The sequence below is a fragment of the Ochlerotatus camptorhynchus genome, unplaced genomic scaffold (genome assembly GCF_037179485.1).
Source record: "Ochlerotatus camptorhynchus isolate MF236.1 unplaced genomic scaffold, CSIRO-AGI_Acam_v1.1 ptg000037l, whole genome shotgun sequence".
In the NCBI taxonomy this organism is placed as follows: Eukaryota; Metazoa; Arthropoda; class Insecta; order Diptera; family Culicidae; genus Ochlerotatus; species Ochlerotatus camptorhynchus.
The window spans coordinates 2,839,595-2,851,979 of NW_027040528.1; the positions used below are offsets into that span (position 1 = coordinate 2,839,595).

The 12,385-nt window shown below is 38.0% G+C and overlaps 1 protein-coding gene across 2 annotated transcripts in view; it reads left to right on the top strand.

The window, feature by feature from the left end:
- LOC135711155 (histone demethylase UTY-like) overlaps positions 1-12,385 on the top strand; it is a 269,948-nt gene that overhangs the window by 89,994 nt on the left and 167,569 nt on the right. Inside the window, exon 1 of one of the 2 annotated variants that reach the window (XM_065233910.1) lies at positions 10,815-12,071. The exons of the other annotated variant lie outside the window; for it this stretch is intronic. The gene's annotated coding sequence lies outside the window, so the exon portion shown is untranslated. Of the gene's footprint in view, positions 1-10,814; positions 12,072-12,385 lie in introns of those variants that run through there. 2 annotated transcript variants of the gene reach the window in all.

Consider the following 12,385-nt stretch of genomic DNA (forward strand, 5'->3'; position numbering starts at 1 on the left):
GGTGATGACAATAGGGGGAATCTTTTCCTTCTTGATTAAGCCGGGAAAGTTTACTAGAATTTAACCTGGATGATTGATCATTCTCAAATGGATTGCTCAGTTGAATTTCATCGGAAGGGGAATCATGCGATTGCCCTTTTCCTCTGCGCTTAGGCGCCATGGTGGCAGAACCAAGTTTCTCCAAATCGACTTCCAACCAGTCGGGTAGGGATCCAACAAGGATCGAAGAGGAATATGAGTCAAACAAGGTAGACATTTTGCAGGTTGAGCTCTGAAAAATGCTGTTTGTTGTAGCTTTAGGTACCAGTAACTTTCTTTTCAGCAAAAAGAAAAGTGATCCGTACAGCAAGAGAGCACGATGTGGACTGATCCAAAACGCCATGATTCCTGATTTTTCACTTCTTTGTATTTAGTGTCATTCCTAAAAATATTATTTTGCAAAATGTCGCATTTAGATTAATGGCATTTTGGAAATCACATTTTTAAGCAAATAATTTTCTGGAAACACATGACTTCCAGGGAAGCCCTTAAATAAATGTCCTGAAAATTCGCATCAAGCTACGTGTTTTTTTTTTCATTTTTGATTTATATTTTTTGAAGTTATAAAGCTTTGGGTTTTCGTTCAATACTTCTATGCGACTAGACTACCATGCGTCGTGACTATGTTACAGTTCGCTATTTATAGACGGAATAATGGAGACGCATGGCCATCTAGTCGCATAGGAGTATTGAGTGAAAACCCAAAACTTGATAACTTAAGTAATTATTGAAACCAATCGGTTTTTGGACCACCCTAACATGGAAATGGTCACTCTAGTGACAAAAAGATGGGTTTAATATTTTGCGATAAGGAACAAAACTACACATTTTTACGAAATTTTAAGAATGGAATTTCGCAAAATGTCACATTTTCGATTCATGGATTTTTGGAGATCGTTTTTTAAGTAAATAGTTTTCGGGAAACAATCTCCAACCTTAGGCAGAGAATATTCTCATGTCTCTGTTGTGTGGTAAAATAATAGAGCAGAGCATAAATTTTACATTCTACTATAGAAATGGGTCATTTTCATAGAGTGAAAATCTCAGCATGTCCTGTGACTCCTGTGTGCTTTACCACGTGTATCACGTGGTTTGATAACGGTTAAGCTAGCAAAAGCTACGAACGAAATGGAACCAGGAAAAATTAAAACAATGACGCATCCATGAATAATGAAAATTCATTTTCCTATGTATTCAAACACCTCCATTCCATGAAAGTTTTGCCGCCGTGCAGATCCATCTCACCGTTTGTTCACTCGATCACATTCTCCAACCGTGTTTCGATAAAAATATGTACACATATTTTTTTTTATTATTTTGCTTTGCTGAATTGTTTATTTACATCGCATTTTTTTTCCGACGACAAACAAAAAGACGCTACGCTTTCCCGAGCACCCAACCCACGTTCCACTCCGGTCGGAGTTTTCCATCCAGCGTGTATTAAGTTTGTTGTCTGAGTTGTTGTTACTTTTCCTTTTTGCGCCATTCACTACTCTTATGTATCTACGACGCCGTCATCATCGTCATCAGCAACCCGTCGGTACATACCTACAACCCATGTATCCCCAAAAGTGTGCGCCGGGACCGTCGACTCTGCAGCACTGCTGGCAACGACCGAGCTCCCCAACAACAATGAGTTACACAGGAAAAACGGCTACAGGAAATGGGTGCCTCCTGGTGATGGGTGATGGGTTAGGGGGGATTGGGTAGCTGCAGATGGCTGAGTGCTGCGTGGCACCACGTTGGATAAATATATATGTGTATGATTTCGTTTCCCTGGGTATCCACATTTTCCTGGACTTCTGCGTTTTTCCCTGGAACAGCGAGATGGTGCCATTATAAGTTTTTACGAGTTACTTTTTCCACTGCTGTTTCCGAGTTGGCTGTAGAAGTGCGCGCGCTTTTCTGTACGATGCGTTTTTCCAGCGTTGTTATCGTTGTTACAATGGGATCGAAATGGGAAAACGTGCCCTTTAGATAGCGAGAGGAAGCTAATTGCGTAGCACGTGCGTCATATGTCTACTTTTAGGATTTTCAGAATTCTTAGCTGCAATCCTTACCATAATTATAGTAATTTGATAAACAATCTATGGCGTTTAAGTTTCTGCTGGTAAGTAATGATTGGAAGCTTAATTAATTTTATGCGTTATCACTTTGTTTGATTACACTTAACAGTTTAATCCATATTAAGGTTGCCGTCCACATGGCTGAGTTTCGCATAAAAGATCGACAAAGACCATCAAAGGTTACTAACCTCGCTCACAGGTTTAGCTTTTCCCCCGTCGTCCTTTTCGATACGCTTGGTTAGGAAGGAACTGCCAAGGCTGCACGATGATGATGCCCTTGTTGTTGCTGTTGCTGCTATTGGTGGGATTAATCCGGTTGTTGTCGTGCAATGGCTTACGTCCTACCAGCCACATGCCAACACCCGCGCTATTCGGGCGATTCGGTCACCGTTTTCGCTCCTCGTTCATTGTAGGTACATCTTGATTCCGTGTGTCAGCGACTGGAAGGATATTATCACTTCCCCGTCGTCATCGTCGTCGTCATCCGATCTGTCGCTTGTTTCGTGTCCTGTTTGCTAGACTAACGTACGGACGCGTTCATTCCTACCCCCCGGTGTGTGTGACTGGGAAATGAGATTTATGTATGCAAAATGTTTCGTCCACCCCAATATATGCTCTCTTCTTTGCTGGTGGAAAGCTCCTTGGTAAGGTGTGATTGTTCTGGGTTGGCCACGATAGAATAGTGGCAGTGTTGTCAGCGTGAATCTATTTAAAGTATGATAATTTTTCTTGCAGTGTGTAGGATCCGAGAGTCCAATCGATGCCTACATTTTGTTACAATTTTCGAACAATTCGAACGTGTTATGCTTCTATAGAGCTTTTTGACGTTTAATCGTTTTTCTCTATCTTCATTAGACCTGTTAATTTTAACAGAATTGTTCGGGATGCACCGGGTCAACCGTGATTACTTTTCGTTATGCTAATTTGATCTTCAGTGCAAATTTTCAGCAAAATCGGTGATGATTTAGAGGTGCTTCAAGTAAATTTTATGTTTTTAGGTAATTTACGGCTTATACTTGTATCTAGAGACTGAAACAACGAAAACTGCTGTAACAACTTTCATAGTGAAGCTTAATGTGTTATCTACCAACTTTGTGACTAGAGGTTGACTATTCAAAGTGATTTTATTGAAATGTGACTTAGCTTCATGCTCGAAGATATCTTAAAAAGTGAAGAATTTTAAAGTATTTGTTCTACGAACTTTCCACCGATATGCTAAAAATATTGTAGTCTACGGCATAATTTTCCTTATACTGTTCTAGAAATTTCATTCAAAGATAGTTTTCGTGTAGATTCCATAGATTGAGAAATAAAAATCAGAAAAGAAATCGTTATAGTTAAAATTCACAAGATTGGCTCTGTTAAATTAGATTGACAGAACATAGTTGCATTGCTTTTCAATGACGACCGATGACTGATTTCATTGATAGATGAGTTTTTTAGAAATATGAATCCTCAGTAGACGTGTTTTTTTTATCAAAGGCAACTCGAGCCATCCAAAATGTTCGTTATTTTATAAATTGCTGTTATTTGCTGATCAACTATAACGCAACTCTGGGCTACATATTTTTGTTCTTTACGATGGTAGTGAAAAAATACCAGAAGAACTCGTCTTGCGGATGGTAGACAATTACTATCAAAATGCGGTCTTACCATACAAACTCGAGGAATTGTTGCCCTTTCAACATCTTCCATTTTGAATCATAAAACTATAGTCAAAAGGTACAACACAATAAACATTTTATCTTCCGCTATCCAAAAAGACTCCTCAACCAGAACGGGAGCCGCTTCCAGTGGTTTCATTGTATGGCAGATCCGCCAACGGGGGTCAGAGCGCTTCCATTGCAGCAATGGACCCAAAACGTGGTCAGCACTCACACATTCATCACGAAACGGTTGCATTTCAAAGTCGACGACGCATCGACAGAAAGAACTGCTGATGAAGAACAATGAGGAGGACCACACAATAGTTGCTGCCGAGTAAGCAGACGATCGCGTGACACACATTGAGAGTGGTCTGCTTCTGTTGACAGCCGAGTGAACACTCGTAATTAATTTTAATGAAAGATTAAAGATTTTTAATGAAGTCCCATTATCTTCACAACAATTTGAGGCACTATACAGAAGTTCTGAGGAAATGCTGAGAATTTCAGTGAAGCTCCATGAACAAACTGTGGGGACATAAGGGAAGTTAACATGTCATCCGAAAAACTGCAGGATACTTTTTAAAAGTTCTTAGAATTTCAGAGAACTTCACTGGGGTCAAGAGAACTTGAGAAAAAATGTGGAAACTTTTAAAAAAGTTCTGAGTACCTCAGAAAAGCTCCCTCCCCTTGGCTAGTTTTTAACTTGGAAGTTGGTGGGCGGTCCTAATCTTATGCTTCATAGTGGAGCGTTGGAGACGGTTGGTTTAGGTCCGGCATCGTTGGCTCATGCCGTGGCAGAATCAGTGTTGCAAAATCTCGACAATACACTGTGATATTGACAATTCTGCTTTGGTCACTCATTTGAGTTAACAGTCATAGTCAAGGCAAACCATGTCAATTGTCAATGACAATGCTGTCATTGACGAACATGTGTAGATTTTTATATTTATTAAATTTGTAACGAAATTCAATGACTTGAGCAACACAATTACATGGAGCCGTCAAAGTGAACAAGCATCTACGCCCTGAACTACTTGGATAACAATAATGTGACACAGAATGTACGAAATTACACTTTTTGTTACGAGATGAATCTTTGTCATTGACGAAAAAATGAATGATATTTTAACGAAGATTTGTTTGAGGATCAAGTCTGTCAGTGACTATGTGACGAACAATTTTGTCAATATCGCGCGAAAGTCTGTCAATGACAATGACAAATCTCAGCACTGGGCAGAATAGCGTCATGAGCATACGATGAGGATTACTGAGCTTCCCCTCTCTGATGCATTGCATGAGAGAACCAAAGATCTAGTCTAGCAGTGATAGTATCACACTTGTTACTCCTTTTTTAAAGAGCCGCGTCGTACTACACTTACGTATAGGCACTGACGTTGGGTGCGATACTGGCGGGTTTTGCCGCAAATCACTCTTATTTTATTTTTATTTTTTACGCAGATAGATTTATTTAGGTTTGCAAGGGTATAATTCCCTATTGAAATATTTCAGAAAGTCTCCAACAGTGCTCCTTCTACTTGCGTGACAAGCTTTCATTGTTGTTTTCATTGAAGTAGGTATTACTGAGGGAACAATGTTAAACACCATTTTTGTACATGGTATTGTAACTAAGCTTCATTTTGATTTGGGATAAATGTTTGAACTATGGCTCGAGATTTCCACTGTGGCGTGCTTCTATTGTGACATACCCATATTTATTTTTGTGGTGTGACATAGTGAAACGTGTGAGCGTAGTTGAAGCATATACCCTATATAATTTAAAAATCAGCTAGGAAACTAACTTCAAAGTGAAGCATTTTAGTCACTTGATGGTGTCACCTGGGACGAACTAATATATAATTAATATAGGTCAAAGGCCAAAACAACTTGATACACGTTAAATTTTAGATTACATACACAAGTGTAGGTACTTAATAAAGCATGTGTTATAATTGATTAGGTAGATTAGAAATTTCAATTATTTATTAAATTAGGCTAATGAGATATCATAATCATAAAACGAACTTAAATAAGAAAATTTAGATAGCATAATAACATTAAGTAGATTAAGAAAAGAGTTAGGATGCGGAGGGTCCGCTTAGGGAGGCAACTAGCCTTTAAAGCAACTGACAACTAGCCCTAGCCTTTTCATATATTGTCTGTTTATTTTGATGGTTGCTTTAAAATATCAATTTGGTATATATGTGAAAGGATGAATCAGTGGGAGATGGATTTTCAGTTTCTTTACATTTTGCAGCACAAATCTAGTACTATGTGTCATTTCCTCAAAACTCCCCAATAACCGACCTCTCCAATCCCTTCCCATGGCGTTCAAGTGGTCCGCATAGACTATTCAGTCATTACTCTTCCTTGATCCTCGGCTTTGGATTGACTTGCGCTCCCATTGCCCCACCAAACGCTGCAAAATGAAAATGAAAATGAAAACAGAGTGATGCTTTAATTTATTTTAATCTTTTCAATTTTAGATGTACAGTGCATGGTCCTTAAAAGAAAATATCGAAGATGCTGGACTTTGGAAACAAATATATGTAAAATACGAAACTGAATTATTTTTTCCGGGGTTTTAATTTTTCGTTGTTCAAAATTCTCATGATATGAATTCTAGAATTAACTTGGAATTCTGCTCTGAATTATCTTGAAATTGTTCTGAAATAAACCAGAAACACTCCTTTTTAAATCATTCTTCTCCACAGAAATCCATCCAAATTAATCTAACAATTTATAATGTTTTCATGTCAGAATAATTCTGGAATTTTGCTCAGAACTTCTCCGTCGAAAACTGTGTGGGAATCCTTCTCAATATTTGTTTGAAATCAACACTTTGAATTCTTTTAAATTTTACTAAAAATTTCAGGGTTTGTCCCCTAGATTCTATAGATTGTTCTGTAATCTTTTATAACCCTTAAAATATTTCCAAGTCTCCGAGCGTGACAATTATGACTCCAGGACTTAGTATGATATTATTATTTTTTAAATCCGTTACCTAGAAACATTTTCGAAATCTCACATTTTAATTATGTTTTATACAAATCTTGCATTACGACGATTGTTATTAATCACAAATTTTGAAAAAAAAAAAGTTCTAGTTTCAGACTCTACACAAATTTGAAAGCCCCAGAATCTTGGGAACCTTCTTAAATCACATTTTTATCCTTTCAATAAATTCCTTTCAACAAGTTCTTAAAAATGCGTTCAGTTTCGTTTTTTTTTTTTGTTGAATATTAACAACCGGGAATTTTTGAAGATTTGAACCGGGAAAACCGGGAAAAAAATCGGGAATTTAAAAATGAAAATTCACTGGCCACCCTGATAGCTCTATTTGCTGCATAATTTTCTTCAGTTGCCCGTCTTATTGTTATTAGAATTTAATCACTCAGCAATATTTCAAATTGATTTTTGTCGGTTCAATTTCAGCTTTACATGCATGGGCATTAAAAAAATATTTTGAAGATGCTCGACCTTGGACTGAACTGAATCTGAACTATTCTTTTCCAAGGGTTTAATTTTTCGTTTTCATTTCATAATCAAAATAACCATGCAATTTTATTCAAAATCGGAAATCTCTCCAAATTCATCTAACAATTTCTAAGGACTTCATGTCAGAATAATTCTGAAATTCTGCTCAGAAATTCTCCTTCGAAAATTATATGGGATTCCTCCTCAACATTTGTTTGAAATCAACACTTTCACTGCTTTTAAATTTTACTAAAAAATCCAGGGTTTGTCCGTAAGATTCTATAGGTTTGTTCTTTTATTTGTTATTTATAACCCTTCAAGAGCCTTGACAATTATGACTCAAGTATGATTTTTTTTTCAAATCTGTTATCTTGAAAAATTTTCAAAATCGTTAATTATTTTTTTTTCCAAATGTTGCATCACGAAAATTTTGAAGAAAAGTTCTAGTTCCAGACTCTAAACAAATATCAAAGCCCCAGAATCTTAGGAATCTTCGTAAATCACTTTTTTTTTTATTCTTCGGTAATATTCTTCAAGTATTGGTCTATTGGATGTGGGTATTAGATTTCATGAACCATGTTTAGTTTCACGTTGAGTGAGTTTCAACGTCAGTAGTTTTTTTATATTTTTTTTTTCGTGTTTAACTTTGTACATCTGTACTGACGCTTTCTACTCTCTATAAACAATTTTCACTCTGCCGTAATCTAACGGAACTATCAACTCTATGCTTTCATCTCCTCATCTATCGTATAAAAATTACCACTTTAGTGTGTTACTTGAAATAAGCATCTTCAACTATGTAAATCGTTAACTTCACGCAGAAGTAATACAAAACAAATAGTTAAAGTAAATTCTAGGGCTTTGAAATCATAAGATGTAGAGTAATTCGGGGCAAAAGTACGCACGGGGCAAAAGTACGCATAGGCCTTTTTGAAATGTTCGAACATGAAAACCTGGCCACACTGTATGGGTTCGACACATCATTCGACCAGCTGATCACAGGTGTAAACATAAGTGATTTGAACGTAGTGGCGTGAAGTTATGAGGTAATTTATCTAATTTGTGTTTTGTGCAGTTTTGATCTAATTTTCAACATTTTGGGAATTATGTTTTGACCATTTAAAGTTTAGAAAAAAATGGGTATAAAAATGCTTAAAATATCTTTACTCTATGATTGTTTGAGAGGTGCAGTCATTCCGTTCAAACAGTTTCATAAGTTTTGTAATAAATCGAATCATTGATAAAACTGCATGTGGGGCAAAAGTACGCACAGGATGTCGCATTGAAATGGTTATGTTTTCGTACAGGAACTACAAGCGCAAAACCAGTTGGCAGAAATGCACTTCTCAGATGCTCTGGACCCCCCCCCCCCCTAAGTGCATCACGTACTTTATGTATGACGCCTTAAAGATCGACCTCCCGGGTCCCCCCGACCTCCCGAATTTCAAAGATTATTTTATCCGTTTTGCATGGAACCTTAATATGTTTTATATAAACCTTTATGGAAACCAACAAACTACAACTCTCATCACCCTCCCTCCCTCACGCTTCTGCCCCTAAAAAGAAAACGTAGTTTTTGGATGCTCCCTAATCCTGGTTGACCAGAGAGGAGGTACAGTACTCAAGAAACTATTTGTTACAACCATTATTTGCGACAAATACATTATTTGTTCAATGCGTACTTTTGCCTACGGGGCAAAAGTACGCATTTGACTATTTTTAAAAACTGTTTCAGTTCTCATATTACACAAATATTTTGGTAATTTCCAGTACTACGTTTGAAAGGTAATACAATACTTGCTCGCATGGTATTTGCCTTGCGTTCAATAGTTAACTTACTAAAAAAGTTAAGTGCGTACTTTTGCCCCGCATTACTCTATCAAGCTTAAAAAAAGTGTGAGTTTTCAAAGTATATCGAAAGATCAATGATTTGTTTGGAATACATTAAGTGACTCATAGAGTTCAATTTTAACTTTCAGCTTTAAAAATACTTTCTGTAATTTTGCTTCATTTTTTCCACAAATAACTACCGAAAATTTACAGTTGGCCGCCTTTTCAAAAATGAGTTCAATTTGGTTTTTTGTTGAATATTAACAACCGGGATTTTTTAAAGATTTGAATCGGGAAAACCGGGTAAAAACCGGGAATTTTAAAATGAAAAATCACTGGTCACCCTGATCTTCTTAAATAAATATAGTAATAAATTGCCTCTAATTCTCATTTGTATCAAGTTAATTCTATCTCAAACAATTCTGTCTTTGAAATCATAAAATGTATCGAGTTTAAAAACGTGATTTTTCATAGTATTTCGAAAGATCAATAATAATAATCTGTTTTGAAGTAACTCAGTGTGTTAAATGATACTTTCAGCTTAAAAAAAGCTTTCTGTAGTTTTGCTTTTATTTTTCCCACAAATAACATCCGCAAATTTAAAATTCGGTTCCATACTAATTCGTTAAACCATTTATTCTTGTATTTTTTTTTATTTGGATGAAAATTTGCAGAAACGTTCTTTTTGTCCAAAAGTCCCATTTTCCATCTTCAAACCGTAATTTTGAATCAAGCCTTATTTTTGAAAATGGCCAATAGAAATATTAAGCTAATCTTCAGAAAACTGTTGCTCGAAATGGTTTTTTCCGATCGGTTTGGTTGTTGTAGGTCATGGCTGGGACTATTCGATAAAAATATGTACAAACACTCTAAAAAAATTGCACCACATAAAAATGAAAGCTTAAAAATTATGTTTCTCAAAAACGGATATTTGTAATTTTTTTAGATTTTTGATAAGGTATCAAACCCCGAGATGGCATCTCTTTCCAGGGCTGAAAGCTTCAACCCACCAGGCACTCGTTTCCTCCTCCAATCGAATCTCCTCCGCTTATCGAATCTATTTTGACGGAGCAGTTGGGCGCGAGATGTACACCAACGAACGTATACCTATGTACCTATCTAAGCTACATAGAACAACCAGACCTGCAACGGACCTTCCACCATCCCACAGCTAGCGACGCCTTGCTGTGAAGCTGACGGACGGACGACTACAATGATGATGATGGTGATGATGCGGGAACCGCTACACAGTGCTAGAAGCACGAGACTTGTACCTACTACTGCTTCTCTTCACCCGCTGGTTATGCTCGATCGGGTGGGTGGCAATCCCGGATGGGTGGTTGGGAAACAGTGGCCGGGGTGTGTGTGTATGTGCGTATGTATGGTCCCTAACCCGCAAATGGTTTCCCGTCACCAGCATTACTGTCGTCGTCGGAGCAGCAGTACATGCATACATGTGTGTGTGTGTCTGTGTATGCTGGATGTTTTTGTTGTGCATTGATGCCGTAATAAGCCATCGTCACAAGTTCTGCTCTGTGGGGTCTGCCTCGGGTGCGGAGAAATGGAGGTAGAGGAACATTGGGAAAAAGAATGTTGACTGATTTCGTTTGGGGTGGTGGTGTCGGTGGTGTTGGTGTATGCTCGAAGACGGAGTTGTGTTGGTACAAGCTCGGAAGCTTTATGCTGCCTGCCATACACAAACTCAAGTCTCTTTTTGGTCGGTCGGTCGCTATCAATAGTCGCACTCGCTGTTCAGTTCAGTTTTCGACGGTCGGCCAACGCGTTCGGACGGACAGGACGGCGCGTACTTGTGGTGTGTGTGTGTAGTTCTCGCCTAGCCCTGGGTCAGAGAGAAGGTTTTTCTAAGGAGTTCTCAATCTAGGAATTGAAACTGATATCGGATTGGTACACGCTAGTGTTCTGCTGAAGGGTTTATGTGGAGCGATAAACGTGAAAAGAGAAAATAGAAACGGTGAATAAATACCAGCTTTTACTGATGGTTGTTTATTTCAGTCCAAAGCGGAGTTCACAGAAGAATCTGATAGCTTTTTTTCTACTCTGTTTTACGCGAGTGGGAAGAAGAGGTTGTGCACCGTGTCAGGGGGCGAGAAAAGGTGTATTGGGGGAAGTGAAGCATTAGAGGTGGAAATCGTGAGATGTCGACAAGCATAGAGCATAGTGATGAATGTGATATGTGTTCGGAAGAGAGGAAATGGCAAGGCGGTGAAACCGATGTGTTCGTTAGTTTTATTACATGTTTAGAGTGTTAAGTTATGCTGCTATCTCGGGTATTCTGAACTGCCAGATCTTGATTATATGTACGATCGAAGAAAATCCCAACGTTCAACGGTATCGAATCGAATTGTAGTAACTTTAAAGGTGAATTCCATTGCCAACCAGGAAAAACCTTTAAGAAGTGTAGAAAATAATCCGTGTAGTAAAGTAGTGAAGAAATTCTCCGTATATTATTAATTCCGAGTGTTGTTCAAGCACACCACTGCCATCGCGAGTACGAGTGTGTGCGTTATTTTGTGGTGTTTTTCATCAATGTGAATACTTGTGCTCGTTCTATACACACTGCCAACCAGCCAGCCAGCCATCATTCACCACTAGAAGCAGACTCTCTTTCTCTACACACAACATCGAAACCCGAACCGTCACCATCGTAGTGAAGTGTGGAATAAAAGAAGTACATGTGCTCGAAGGAGAAAGAGAGCAAGAGAATCGACCTCGCGGGATACGGCAGGGTTGTATCGAGAAGAATCGCTGAGCTGTGTGATATCTGCGAAAATTACACAATTTTATCAATGAAAAGTGATTCGTTCTCTGAATAGTAAAGAAAACACGAAAATCTACCACCAGTGATTAGCGGTTCCCATTCAGTGTAAGCAAAGAAACAAACGGGGAGTAATTGAAAGCTGCCATTTAGACATCGTTAAAAACGATTAAAGTTGATTGACAAGTGTTATCGATTCTGAAACAACGTTCTCGGCCGCGGCAAAAACAATTAGACAAGGTAGGGCTCAACCACTAGTTGAATGCATAAGTGAAATAGTAATTTGTATGGCCTGCCAAGTGTGTGTTAAGTTGTTATTTTTGCAGTGCTCAGTTGGCTTATATTTTACAAACATATGTCTATTCAACTGCGTCTTCATCTTCTTTGGTTATTACGTCCCAATTGGAATTTTACGGCTGCCCTCAGCAGCACACTTGAAAATTGAGAGCTTTCTAAGACGGTACCATTTTTGCATTTGTATATTGTGTTGCTAGCATTATACCCAGGGAAGTCGAGAAATTATTCAACCCTGTTAGACCGGAAATTGATCCCAC